Here is a 15,187-nt window from a genome sequence, read left to right as displayed (position 1 = left end):
TAATTCCTACTTTCCAGGAATTCCTCTTTATATCTATAGAGATAATTACTAGTTATATTATTATACATCACCCTATGATACTCCCTCCAAATAAATGTATCTTGGGTTGATATTCCTATCTCCCCCAAAGCCTCTTTTTAAGGTTGATAAGATTTTCCCCTTCCTACACTTTAGGGAATAATAAGTTTCCCCTTCGTATGCACTAGAAATACCTTGAACCACATGATATAGCTTGATAGTTCCCGCATCCTCTTTCTCGGATCTAAGACTTGACAAATTTTGAAAAGAAGGGAGAGCTCACCATGTACAAAAATATATGAAAGTTGGTCAAAGTGTTTTGAGCCTGCAACATGTACTTTTTCATCTTCACATGCTACAAATTCATTATCAAGTTGCTTAAACTTGCTTATCAAGTATCCACTCATTATTTACATTGAATTGATAAATGCATCTGAAAAATCCATCACAATGCTCCCATGTAAAACAAGAAGTTTTCTGACTTTTAAAATGTTAATGTCTCCTAAATGATTGACACTTCGGTCTTTAGTCATGTTTTGTGATGGACTGCCCATAGTATCATAATATTGAGTAGAAGATTCATTACTATTTCTTTTTATGTACACAAAGTTTTCACCTTGTTTACCAAGATGATTTGAATATTTACAGATTTCAGTGGTTTGACATGATTTGTGAATAACCGCAACTAAAGATTTGTAGATTGAACCCTTTTTAATCATGTGTGCATTTCATTGAAAGGTGTTGTGAACAATGATGTTTAGAGATTGTTTCATGTTCTAAAATACCTATATCTAACAATATAACATCCTAAATTCTCCTTATATCATAATCATAATATGGATGCTCAATATCCACGATTATATGATTCTTACAATCTGTTTTGACAAAATTCAATGGATCCCCCTTGTTGAATGAAATGGGAAAAGAAACAAGTGCTTCATTTTTGTGAATAGTTGGTGGGAAATTATGTTGGTCGACATTCATCATAAGATACTCACTACACTATTTATCTTTCTCTTCCATCATACTCTTCTTACTGTCCTCTTTCACACTTACAAATGAAGAGACCAACTATGGATTTGCAAATGCTCCATAATTTCCAATATAACCCTTTCCATAGTCTGCACCAAAATTTTGATTCTTGTCCATTTCATCAAAGTATTTTGTTGCTATTGCAACACTAGATCAATGTTTCTTCTCTGCATTGTTTCTTTCCCAGAAAAAAGTGCAATCTTTTGGATTGGCCTCTTAAATCAATGTCGTATAGGTTTCACTATATTTTCCTTTCACTAAGTTCTTACAACTTGAGCATTATTTATCAAACTGAAATATATATTTAAATTACCATGCTCAAAGGCTCTATCAATATTAGACCTCTCCATCAAACTCTTATTACAATCACCTTTTGTACACTTATGATGCAAGTGTTCTTGTTTACATACTTTCCTTCCATCAATTTTTTTCTTCTATAGTGACCTCTTCCTTCATGCAATTCATGCAATCAAAGTTTATGGTGCCTTCTACATGTAGTGAAACACCCTTTCCCGAGGACCTTGTCTCTTCAATGCCAACAAAGTTATAACTCTTTTGTGCTCATTTCCTTTTTGCCTGATTAATTTAATTACTTTTGGAGTTATTGACAAGATTGTAATATGTATAAATTGGACATTGTTTATAACAAAATTTTGTTGAAGCTACATATTATTGATGAACACCATATCCTGCTTATTTCAGATGATCATTGCTTGAAATTATATCAAAAGTCATAGTTTAATGATTCTCACTTATGAGATATTGTTACTCATTCACATCTAGAGGATATTAATATAAATGCTATGCCATATGTACATTCAATAGATTGATCTTTCAAAAGCACACACACAACACACACACACACATATATAAACTAAAATAAGGGGAAGATAGGGGAAATAAGAAATAATTTCCATTGGGGAAACTTGTTTGAGGAACCAAAAGAATTAATGACACTAAAAATTCAATCTCTCGTTGGTATTGTTTTGGAAAACCAAAGTATATATAGATATTTAGAAAAATGTCTTTAGGATCCATCACATGAATGTATTAGTTTCCACCACATTTCAAACCAACTAATGTGGTTCATCATTAGGATGAAAAGATGGAGAAAATCTGATCCAACAAGGATACATTTACCTATTTATTTATAATTTATATTTTATTATCATAGTTTTCTACCCTCAATTTTTATTCTAAAGTATTAATATAATACATATTTTTATTTTTATTTTTATTAAATTACCTTATCTTTATCCTAATTATCCTTAATACTATCTTTTTCCTCATTTTTATCCTATTTATTTTACTCTTAATATTTATTCTAAGGTGTTAATATAATATTTATATGTTTTTCCTTCTTTTTATCCTCATTATTGTTAAATTGTAGCAATAAAAGGATTCATTTGACTTGTGCCTTAGTCAAATGGAGAAATTTGGATTTCCACATCAACAATATGACTTGAGTTGTAGTTAGTAGGAATGACATGACCAAGTCACTTAGTTAAGTCAATCAATTCACGTTTGTGGGCAAGAAGTAGAGTTGTGCATGAGTTGATTGCTAAGATCTAGCAATCTAGTGGAATTATTGTTAGTTAAACTCAGTTATATGAGCTCTAGTAATGAATAGAGTCAATAGGAGTTCAGTTGAGTAGTTCTAACTGTTACTAACTCACTGATCTCTCAATTAACTAGTCAATTTACTAAAAATAGCCCTAGTCATGCATGTAATTCGAATTGCCTAGTTGAGTGGAAGAACAAGGCATAAATATAATCATTATTGTATACTAGCGAGTGTACAATGTTTGCATGTAGCAAGTGAGGCTTTTCTCTTGGGAATTGCGCAAGAAAATAGGATCTTTTATTATTCTTTAGGAGCTAATTTCATCAAGACTTGCGCAGGGAAATAGGAGGAGAAGGAGGCCTAGATTTGGCTAAGTATTTGCTAGAGAAAACTTAGGAGAAGGAGATAAGTATTGCAATGCAGGTTGAGCTTAAAGGATTGAAGCTATAATTTTAATAAATAAGTTTTCTCACCTGATATAATATAAAAGAAGGAGGGGTTTTTCCTAGTTGGGTTCCCTAGTAAAAACACTGTGTTCATTGTGATTGAATGATTGCACGTGTTTCTATTTTATGTTTTCCCTTTCGCAGATTGAGTAGAAGAAATTTGTGTCTATTGTTTTAAGTCTGAATTCATTAGTAGCTGCAAATTTTGAGTTATTTATACATGGTATCATAACCATTAAAAACTACATAGAAACCATGTTCCTAATCAATCTCTCAAGAAATTTTGAATAACATAGGTTTGTGGTGCAAATTTTCTTCAGTGCAAGAGCAATGTATTTCAATGGATTGAGGCTTGAGTATGCATTGGAGGGCACCTCAAATTTTTGTGCCTGGAAAGATAGGATGGAAGTTATGCTATATGACAATGGAGTATTAGGGTACACATAAAATGATATTCCAAAACCAACAACATCAGATGCACAATAATTAGCTCAGTGGAAGAAAGACACAACAAAAGGTAGGAGGATTATTTTGGAGGGAGTTAGAGATCACATGGCTTCAAATTCACATGGAAAGGGACTCCTTTTTCAATGTGGAAAAATATCGCAAATCTATTCCAAAGCAACAATGATGTCAGGAAATTGGAATTGAGAGATAAGTTTAAGAACATTCAAATGGGGAAAAAATGAAACAATTGTTCAATACCTATCCTGATTCACTCAGGTCAGAGATGAGCTTGTAGGAGTTGGATAAAATGTTCCATCATATGAACTTGTGAGCTTAGCACTCCTTGGTCCACCAAAGTCCTGACACAACTATCAGGATTCAATTAATGGAAGAGATAAGCTCCTTGATTGGGAGAGACTTTGGTCTAACTTGGTGCAAGAGGAGATCAAAAGAAACATTAGAGATGGTGTCACATCCATAACTGATGAGGAAGAAAACTTTTATTTTTCAAGAAAAGGAAATAATTCCAAGGGAAAGAAGGCCCAAGGAATGGCAAAATCCAACTAGAACCATGGAAAGAAGAAATACTTAAGTAAAATTAAATGTTTTCACTACCATGAATATGGAAACTATGCAACCAAGTGTCCACACAAGAAATCCAGTAAGAAGCCCACAGGAGAAGTAGGAGGATATGCTCTCACATCACAATTCGAGTTGGATTTCACCCTCATTACATGTATGAAAAGTAATGTATGAGGCAGTGTATGGTACATATATTTTGATGCTTCATTTTATATGACAAGAATTAAGGAGTTCTTCAACAAATTAGAGGAGAAGGACCTATAATTACACATAGAGCTTGAAAAGTATGGGAGGTATAGTACCAAAGCGATTGGAACTGTCACCTTTATGAGGGAGTCAGGCTCCAATATTCACTTACAAAATGTAATGTATGTGCCTAGACTAAAGAAAAATTTAATTTCTGTAGCAGATGTACTTTAAGATCGAGGATATGATGTGGTTATAAATAAAGGAAAATCTTATCTGAAGCATGTTCCTACTAGACAAGTAAAAAAATGGTGTTCCGGTTAAAAATATCTACAAGCTATAGGTGGATGCAAGTGCTACATTGAGCAGCAAGACATAAAATGTTTAGGGCTGAGATGTTGGAGAGTTCTGGCATAGGCGCATGGGACACCTACACCATGGAGATTTGGCAACAATGAAGCAGATCACCACTGGACTTCCAAAATGCACCCTTGATCAACATGATATGTGCAAGGGATGAACTCTTGAAAAATACGTCAAATCCTCCTTCTAGGGCCGAGATAGCAGAGCTGAAGCCATATTGGAGTGAGTTCACTTAGATATGTGTGGAAAATTTTCCACAATAGCAATTTCAAAGCAAAGGTATTATGTGATCTTCATAGAAGATTTTTCCCGCAAATGTTGGATCTATTTTATGAAGAAGAAAGATGAGGTTTATTAAAAGTTTGTTGAATTTAAAACCTTAGTTGAAAATGAGACTGGAAAGAAAATTGAATCCCTGAGAAGTGATAATGGATGATAGTATGTTTCTAATGCCTTCAAAGAATTATGTTCCAAGGAGGGTATTAGAAGGGATTTGAATGCACCCCACGACCCACAACAAAATGGGGTTACAGAGATGAAAAATAAAAATATTGTTGGAGCTTCCAGAGAAATGTTGCATGACCAAGGATTACCACTATACCTTTGGGAAGAAGCATGCAATACAATTATTTATTTGTAGAACAGGGGCCCTTACAAAATTCTTGGAATGGTCACACCCGAAGGGGCTTTCTATGGGAGGAAACCAGATGTCTCCCACTTTCACATTTTTGGATCCATGGTCTATTGTCATGTCTCCAAAGATCGCAGGAAAAAGTTGGATCCCACTACAGTGAGGGGGATATTTCTAGGATAAAAAAAGACACCTTAGATTTACTAGGTGTACATGCCCTCAATCAAGATGAATTTTATGAGGAGGGATGCGATATTTGATGAGAAGAAACATATGAGGAGTTCTCTAGAGAGAAAGCTGAGCATACAACCAAAGGAGGAGCTTCTAGTTCCAAAAGAGGATCCTCAGTCAGATTCATAAGATGTTGTGGAGAAGCAACATGTGGAGGTGCAGGGAGCAGGTTGAGTGGAGACACCCACTCACACAGAGCCTTCTAGAGAAGGGAGGAAGAGAACCAGGGAGGATGATAGTTGGTGTAGTTTGGAACTCCTAGATACTTGCACATATAGAGGATATCAACAGACCTATATACCAAATATATGGTACTCATGTCAGAATTGATAGATTCTGAGCCATCTTCTATTGAAGAGGCAATTTTCCAACAAGTGTGGGTAGATGCCATGGTGGAGGAGTATGACTCCATCATGAATAATGATGATTGGGATGTTTTTCCTAGACCCAAGGACAAATATGTTATTGATTCTAGGTGGGTGTATAAGGTGAAACATGCAACTGATGGAACTATTGAGAAGTACAAGGCCATATTTTTGGCCAAAGGCTTCTCACAGATGGAGGGGATTGAATATTATGAAAATACATTTTCCCCTGTGGCAAGATACTCATCTATTAGGACCATACTTGCATTGACAACACAGATGGGGTGGATGATCCACTAAATGGATGTCAAGACTGCCTTCCTCAATGGAGTGATTGAGGAAGAGATCTAAATTTAACAACCTGAGGGATTTGAGACTATCAGGCCTCCTCTTTGTCTGATTTTACATCACCTTTTACTCTAAAATTCCTCATGCTCTCTATGGTTACTATCATTGTATTGTGCATTTTTGTGCAATTAAGAAAATATTTATTATCTGACACATCTCCCTTGTTTGGACAAGACTTAACTTTAAAATTTTTATTAATGATGGATTTGTATGTCTTCAGGTATACATGTGGTTAAATTTTCTTTATATACGTGATTGATCGATGCATGGTGAACGACCTTGATCCTGCACCCTTGAGGATTCCTGCACTAAGGAAATATTGTACATGTTGCCTTCAGCACTTTGCAAATATTTGGAATCTTGAGGTTCTCAAGGAAACATATGGGGTTATGAACAAATAATTGGTCAACCAACTTCTATATGCAACAAATTTTTGGCCTATTCCTGCACCAACAACATTCCTGCACCAATTTAGGGCTTTGATAGATTGACACATTTTGGGTGAAAATTGAATATGGGTTTTGTCTAAAATGATGTTTTAACACCTACACATTAGTTAGAATGCACCCAGGTCACATGTGTGATTTTCTAGAAGCAAATTGAAAAATCAGCCCCAAGATTCGCCCAATTTTCAAACTACCAAATTTTGCCTCGATTTGCATGCAGATGAAGAAGAATCTCATAATTCTAGAACAGGGTTTTTGTTATGCAACCAACTCAAAAAATAGAAGAAATGATAGATCAACAACTTGAGAAATAGCCTCTTCGAGGGGGGAACCTCCTTTACATTACATAAGTGAATAGTTCTTGGATGATTCAAATGAAAAGGCATCCTTGGTATATATACAAGAGTCTAAGGGGTCACAATATAATCATAGCCTACATAACAATAATAATGTAAGGGCACATAAATAACATTATGGGGGCTACATGTGTACAACAATAACAATAGGGGGATACACTAACAATAAAAATAACGGGACTACACTAGTATTATAGGGACCTAACATGCCCCTCTCCTTAAAAAAAAGCATTGTCCTCAATGATTTAGTAGTTCTAGATGCTTTTTAATACAATTCTCATTCTCCAATGGGTAAGTTATTCCACATAATGAGATACTATGAAATTGATCAATTCTGTAGTTGTAATCTTCTTGTTTCCGTGAGTGCTTCAAGCTCTAATACGATTTTTCATTCTTCATCAAGTTCTAACAATACTGCTTAAACAATGAGCTTGTCACCGATAACATTATTTAAGCTTGAAACATGGAAAACTGGGTGTACTTAGGAAAATGCAAGTAGCTCCAATTTGTATGCCATAGTACCAATATTTTGCAACACCTTGTAAGGACCATAATACTTGGGTGATAATTTATTATCCTTCTTAGCTTTCTTGAGGGATATTTGTTTGTATGATTGTAAAGGTAAAAATACCTAGCTTCCTACATCAAAACTTCTTTCACTTCGATGTTGATCTACTTGTTGTTTCATTCGATTCTGTGCTAGAGTGAGGTTATCCTTTAAGAATTGGAGAACTTGTTATTGATGCTCGATATGATCTTCCATTGCTTGAACCTTAGAATTTTCTCTTAAATATATTGTGATGGATGGTGGATGATATCCATAAAGTGCCATAAATGGGGTCATTTTTGCTACAATATGGAAGTTAGTGTTATATCACCATTTAGCCATAGGTAACCACTTGACCCATTGTGTTTATTTATCAGATACAAAGCAACGAAGGTATCCTTCCAAACATTTGTTCACTATCTCAATTTTCCCATCAGATTGAGGATGATAAGATGAGCTATGAGCGAATTGAGTACCAAGACAAGAAAACAGTTCATTCCAAAGATTTGCAGTGAAAATGGGATCTATGTCACTTACAATAATATTTGGGGTTCCATGTAGCTTTTGAATTGTTTCCAAAAATGCAATAACAACTGTACTGGCTTTAAAAGGATGAGATAATGCACAAAAGTGTGCATACTTGGTAAATATAGAAACTACCACCATGATGAAACTCTTTCCTTCAGACTTGGGTAAACCTATGATAAAATCCATTGAGACCTCCTCCCAACGCTGACTTGGAATGGATAAAGGTTGTAACAGATCCGAGATCTTAATTGTCTCAACTTTATTATTTTGGAAAACCAAACATTCTGCCACAAACTTATGAATATTAGATTTAAGGTCATGTCAAAAAAATTCCTTCTTGACTATGTGGTAAGTTTTTAAAAATCCAGAGTGTTATGAAACCAGCTCACAAAAAGATAGAAAAGATAGATCAATGCCTTAGAATTCAGCCTCTTTGAGGGGGAAACCTCCTTTACATTACACAATGAACATTTCTTGGATGCTTCAAATGAAAAAACCTCCTTTCTATATATAGGAGTCTAAGGGGTCACAATATAACCAAGCCGACCTAAAAATAATAATATAAAGGCACAAAAATAACAATAGAGGGATTCTATGGGGTACAATAATAACATTATGGGGACAATAGGGGCACAACAATATTAATAAGGTATACAAGTACAATAGTAATGGGGGAATCAATAGTATTATAGGGACCCAACATGCCCCTCTCCTTCAAAAAAGTGTTGTCCTCAACGCTTGAGTAGTTCTGGATGCTTCTGTCTAAAATTCTCATCCTCCCATGTGGAATATTCAGCGGATAAGTTCTTCCACTTGATGAGATACTCTGAAATTAATCGATTTCGTGGCTGTCGAGTTCTTGTTTTAGTGTCTGCTTCTGGTTCCAATATAATTTTTCCTTCCTCGTCAAGTTCTGGCAATATTGTTTGAACTGGGAGCTTGTTGCTTATAACCTTCTTTAAACATGAAACTTGGAAAACTAGGTGTACTCGAGAAGCTGCAGGAAGCTCCAATTTGTATGCCATAGTACCAATCTTTTGCAACACCTTGTACGGACCATAATACTTTGGTGATAATTTATTATCCTTCTTAGCTTGCTTGAGGGACATTTGTTTATATGGTTGTAGTCATAGGAATACCCAGTCACCTACATTAAAACTTCTTTCGCTGCGATGTTGATCTGCCTGTTGTTTCATTCTATTCTGCGCCAACACAAGGTTATCCCTTAAGAGCTGGAGAACTTGTTGTTGATGCTCAATGTGATGTTCCATTGATTGAACCTTAGAATTTTCTCTTAAATATGATGTGATGGATGGTGGTTAATATCCATAAAGTGCCATAAATGGGGTAATTTTTGTTGCAGTATGGAAGGAAGTGTTATACCACCATTCAACTAGAGGCAACCATTTGACCCATTGTGTCTGTTTATCAGATACAAAGCAATGAAGATATCCTTCCAAACATTTGTTTACTATCTCAGTTTTCCCATCAGATTGAGGATGATAAGATGAGCTATGAGCTAACTGAGTACCAAGACAAGAAAATAATTCTGTCCAAAAATTTCCAGTGAAAATGGGATCTCTGTCACTTACAATAATCTTTGGGTTTCCATGTAGCTTTTGAATTGTTTCCATAAATGCAGTAGAAATTGTACTGGATTTAAATGGATGTGATAATGCACAAAAGTGTGCATACTTGGTAAGTTTGTCAACTACCACCATGATGACACTCTTTCCTTTAGACTTGGGTAAACCTGTGATAAAATCCATTGAAACCTCCTCCCAACGTTGGCTTGGAATGGATAAAGGTTGTAATAAACCTGGGGTCTTAATTGCTTCAACTTTATTTTGTTGGCAAACCAAACATTCTGCCACAAACTTTTTAATATTCGATTTAAGGCCATCCCAAAAAAATTCCTTCTTAAACCTGTGGTAATTTTTTAAAAATCCTGAGTGCCCTCCTAAGGGAGAAGTGTGCAATTCCATAAAAATCTTTTGTTTTAGCTGGGAATTCTTACAGAGGTATAAGCGATCTTTGTACCATAACGAATCATTTTGCCAGCTAAATGTATCAGACATACTGGAATCTTGTTGTAACTTTCGGATAAGTGCCCACACTTCTTCGTCATTCTTCCATTCCTCCCTTGCTTCGTTTATCCAATCTGGTTGGATAATAGAAATGGCGCACAACAATGCTTCCACATCCTCATCCTTTCTTGAGAGTGCATCTGCCACAACATTTTGCTTCTTTTTTTGTAGATGATTTCAAAGTCATAACCCAACATCTTTGTGACCCATTTTTGTTGCTCTTCAGAGGATAATCTTTGTTCTAAGAAGTATTTAAGGCTATCATGATTCGTTTTAACCTTGAATTGTCTTCCCATTAGGTAGGGTCACCATTTCTTAAGTGCATGTAGTATTGCCAACATTTCCTTCTCATAAATAGCTTTGTGTAAATACTTTCCCTTGATTGGACGACTTTCGAAAGCAATGGGTCTTTCATGTTGCATTAAAACAACACCAATTCCATTTCTTGAAGCATCACATTCCACAATAAAGGTTTTTTTGAAGTCCGGTGTAGCTAAGGCGGGTGCTTGGCACATTGCCTCTTTAAGATGTTCGAAGGCCTTTGTTGCTTCTGGAGTCCATGAAAATGCATCTTTCTTCAATAATGTTGTTAGAGGTGCTACTATTCTCCCATAATTCTTAACAAACTTGCGATAATACCCTATCAACCTGAGAAATCCTCGCAGATGCTTTATGGATGTGGGGATTTTCCATTCCTTAATGGCTTTAATTTTGCTAGGGTCTACCTTAACACCTTCATGAGATACAATATGACCCAGATATTCCACCTCTTGTACTCCAAAGAAACATTTGGAGCTTTTTGCATATAATTGTTTCTCCTCCAATAGTTGTAGCACCCTGTCAACATGTTCAACATGATCCTTCCAAGACTTGTTGTAGATTAGTATATCATCAAAAAATACTAACACAAATTTTCTAAGGAAGGGTTTGAAAATGGAATTCATCAAACCTTGAAATGAAGAAGGTGCATTGGTAAGGCCAAAAGGCATGACCAAAAATTCATAATGACCCTCATGAGTTCTAAATGCTGTTTTTGAAATGTCTCCAGTCTTCATTATGATTTGATGATATCTTGAACGAAGATCCAACTTGGTAAAGTAAATTGATCCATGCAATTTATCCAATAATTCATCAATGACAGGAATGGGAAATTTATCTTTAATAGTGAGCTTGTTGAGCTCTCTATAATCCGAACACATGCGTCATGATCATCCTTATTATGCACCAATACTACTGGAGCACAGAAAGAACTTTGACTAGGTTGAATTATACCAGCCTCTAGAATTTCTGCAACCATACGTTCAATTTCACTCTTTTGGGCATAGGGATATCTGTACGGCCTAATGTTTGGAGGAAAACTTCCTGGAAGCAAATGAATAACATGATCTTGATCACGAATAGGTGGGAGACCTTTGGGAGTCTCAAATACCTTGGAATGATTGTCCAAGACTTTTTGGAGATATGGAGAAATAGGTTATTTCCATGTGGAAACATCTAGCGAACATAATTGTGAAATTACACCTCGCTGTTCCTTTTTTAGAAGCTTTTTCATACCATTAGAGCTGATTATCTTTCCTGGTTTCCCTGCAATACCCCTTAATTCAACTTCCTTTCCTTCTGCAGAAAATTTCATGAAAAGTTCTTGAAAATTAAAAGCTATTGTACCCAAGGATTGTAGCCATTGGACTCCTAGTACAACATCAACACCTCCCAATGGAATGGAAAGCATTGGGCTATTCAATACATATTCTCACATGGATAGCTTGATATTATGGCACTTTCTAGAGCAATTTATGGTTCCTCCACTTGCAACCATCACTTGATTCTCTGGTGTTGGATATAGGAAGCAATTCAATTCTTTTGCTATCTTACAATGAATAAAATTGTGGGTACTTCCCGAATCAATCAACACTATTACCTTTTTCTTCTTGATATGTCCTTCTATCTTGATAGTTTGAGGAGTGGTAATTCCAGCCAATGCATTACAAGATATGGTCAGATTCATTTCTTCTTTATCTAGGGTTTGTTTCTAGAGTATATCCTCTTCTTTTGACATTTCTTGTTCCTTTTCTTCCTCCTCTTCACAATCTATATAGAATAATTTCTTCTCAGCACACTTATGACCTTTAGTGTATTTGCTATCACAACTGTAACAAAGCCCTTTTGCTCTTTTTTCTTCCAACTATTTTTGTGTCAACCTTATAGGTTGTGGAAGGCTAGGGGCAACAACACTTCCATCTTTATAGTTGTGAGTGGTAGGCTTCCTGGTTGCCATAATTTTGCTTTCCATTTCCTTGCTAACCTGAATGCCTTCTCCAAGGAATCAGGTTCCCAAAGGCGAACCTCATGTTGGATATTATCCTTTAAAGTCCCTATGAACACATAAAACCTATGCTCCTCTGGAATATCTTTTACCCTTATGTTCAATTTTTGGAAGTCCTCAATGTGCTCCATCATTGAACCCTTTTGTTTTAGACTTATCAATTGGCTAAAAAAAGTGTTTCTTTTTGTATCCTCATAATGTGCTGTCATTTCTTCCGTAAAAATTGCCCAAGTGACAATTTTTTTACGAGAGAAAAGCCATCGATACCATACAAACTGATTTGGTTCCAAATGTAAAGTTTCAATATGTACCTTTTGTGTGTTTTGCACATTATGTAGATCGAAAAATTGCTCCATCTGTAGTATCCATGTTGCAGGATCCTTGCCATCAAACTTCCTCATATCGATTTTTGGAATATGGTGGGTCTTCAATCCAACATTAGAGTCTATGAATTCATTATTAACATTTCTTTTGTTCTAATCATGTGTTTCTTTTACTACCCTTTCACCATTAGCGACCATTTCTTGTAGCAACTTATTCAAATTTATCTTCAATTCTTCCATGTTATCGTCCATGCCATTCACCTTAGCTTCCATCTTAGCATCCATGCCATTCATCTTAGCTTCCATGCCATTCATCTTAGCTTCCACGCCATTCATCTTGGCTTCATTTACCTTTAGTGAGAGTGAAATTTGTTGTACTTGGTCTTGTAATTTTGATATATCATGTTTCATTTCTTCCTCTTCTTCACGAGTCATGCTAGAGCTTTCAGGTTGCTTACTAGGTGTTTCCATTTTCTTTCTTTGGGGCATTAATTAATGCTAATAATTCTTCACTATTCCCTTTGAATTCCTTCAAACTAATTTTTCAAACCAATGTTATGCAAATTTAAAAAAATTACACACTTTTTTTCACTTTGTAGGAGCTCGATATTGAATCTGATGTATCTATGTAATTTCAGATCATCTAGTTCTAAAATTGTGACCTACAGTAGCCCTCTACGTCCTCTTTCTAATGCCACTAGCCTGATCGAATTTAGGTTCTCCAAGAAAACGTTATGCACAATCTCCCAAGATGACTTGATTATATACCTTTTCAGAAGAGAGAACTTGTATGAAGTGCCACGTGTCACTGTTTTGACCTCCAGGTCTAAAAAATGTACACAGGAAACTATAGTCCGTTCTCTTTCTATAACGTATTACGAAATTTGAATTTGATGCTCAAAACAAAAGTTATGACAATTTTCCCCAAGTCACCTATTTGGAATGTAATTCGGCAGTCTGCAAAAAGGCCAACTTCCTCAGATCATATCTCTGCAAATATAGCACGAAAAGCTATGAATTTTGGACCCAAGGTTCAGAACGATTTCGGTCCAAATGGGTTTTTTTTTAGCGTTTGAAACGTCGCAGAAAAAAATTTATAGTGCAAATTCCACGATGACATGTTTGGAGCAGCGAAACCCTAAAATCCAAAGCTCTGATACCAAATGTTATGAAACCAGCTCACAAAAAGATAGAAAAGATAGATAAACGCCTTATAATTTAGCCTCTTCGAGGGGGCAACCTCCTTTACATTACACAAATGAACAATTCTTGGATGATTCAAATGAAAAAACCTCCTTTATATATATAGGAGTCTAATGGGTCACAATATAACCAAGTCGACCTAACAATAATAATATAAAGGAACAAAAATAACAATAGAGGGATTCTATGGGGTACAGTAATAACAATATGGGGACAATAGGGGCACAACAATATTAATAAGGGATACAACTACAATAGTAATGGGGGAATCACTAGTATTATAGGGACCCAACACTCACTACCCTCCTAGGGGGGTGTGCAATTCCAAAAGAATATTCTGATTGAATTGGGAATTCTTTGAGATATATAAGTGATCTTTGTACCATAACGAACCATTTTTCCAGATAATTGTATCAGATGTATTGGGATATTGCTGCAACTTTTGAATGAGTGTCCATACCTCTTCATCATTCTTCCATTCATCCCTTACTTCAGTTATCTAATTAGGTTGGATAATAGAAATGGCACAGAGAAATGCTTCCACATCCTCATCCTTTCTTGAGAGTGCATTTGCAACAAAATTTTGCTTCCCTTTTTTGTAGATGATTTCAAAGTCAAAACCCAACACCTTTGCGACCCATTTTTTTGGTCTTTTGAAGATAATCTTTGTTCCAAAAAGTATTTAAAACTATTGTGATATGTTTTTACCTTGAAGTGTCTTCCCATTAGGTAAGGTCACCATTTGTTTAGTGCATGTAGTATTGCCAACATTTCCTTCTCATAAATAGTTTTGTGTAAATAATTTCCCTTGATTGAATGAATTTTAAAATAAATAGGTCTTCCTTGCATTAAAACATCATCACTTCCATTTCCTAAGGCATCACATTCCACATTAAATGTTTTTGTGAAGTTTGGTGTAACTAAGGTAGGTGATTGGCACATTGACTCTTTAAGATGTTCAAAGGTCTTAGTTTCTTTTGGAGTCCAAGAAAATGCATCTTTCTTTAGTAATGTTGTTAGAGGCACTGTTATTATCCATTAATTCTTAACAAAATTGTGATAATACCTATCAACCAGAGAAATCCCCAAAGATGCTTTAGGGTTGTGGGGATTTTCCATTCCTTAATGGCTTTAATTTTGTTAGGGTGTACCTTAACACCC

Source organism: Pinus tabuliformis, chromosome Q, assembly GCF_031772625.1.
Source record: "Pinus tabuliformis cultivar Carrire ecotype Pingquan chromosome Q, CPIR1, whole genome shotgun sequence".
NCBI classification, from domain to species: Eukaryota; Viridiplantae; Streptophyta; class Pinopsida; order Pinales; family Pinaceae; genus Pinus; species Pinus tabuliformis.
The sequence above is the reverse complement of the archived record's forward strand: the minus strand, read 5'-3'. Positions refer to the sequence as shown.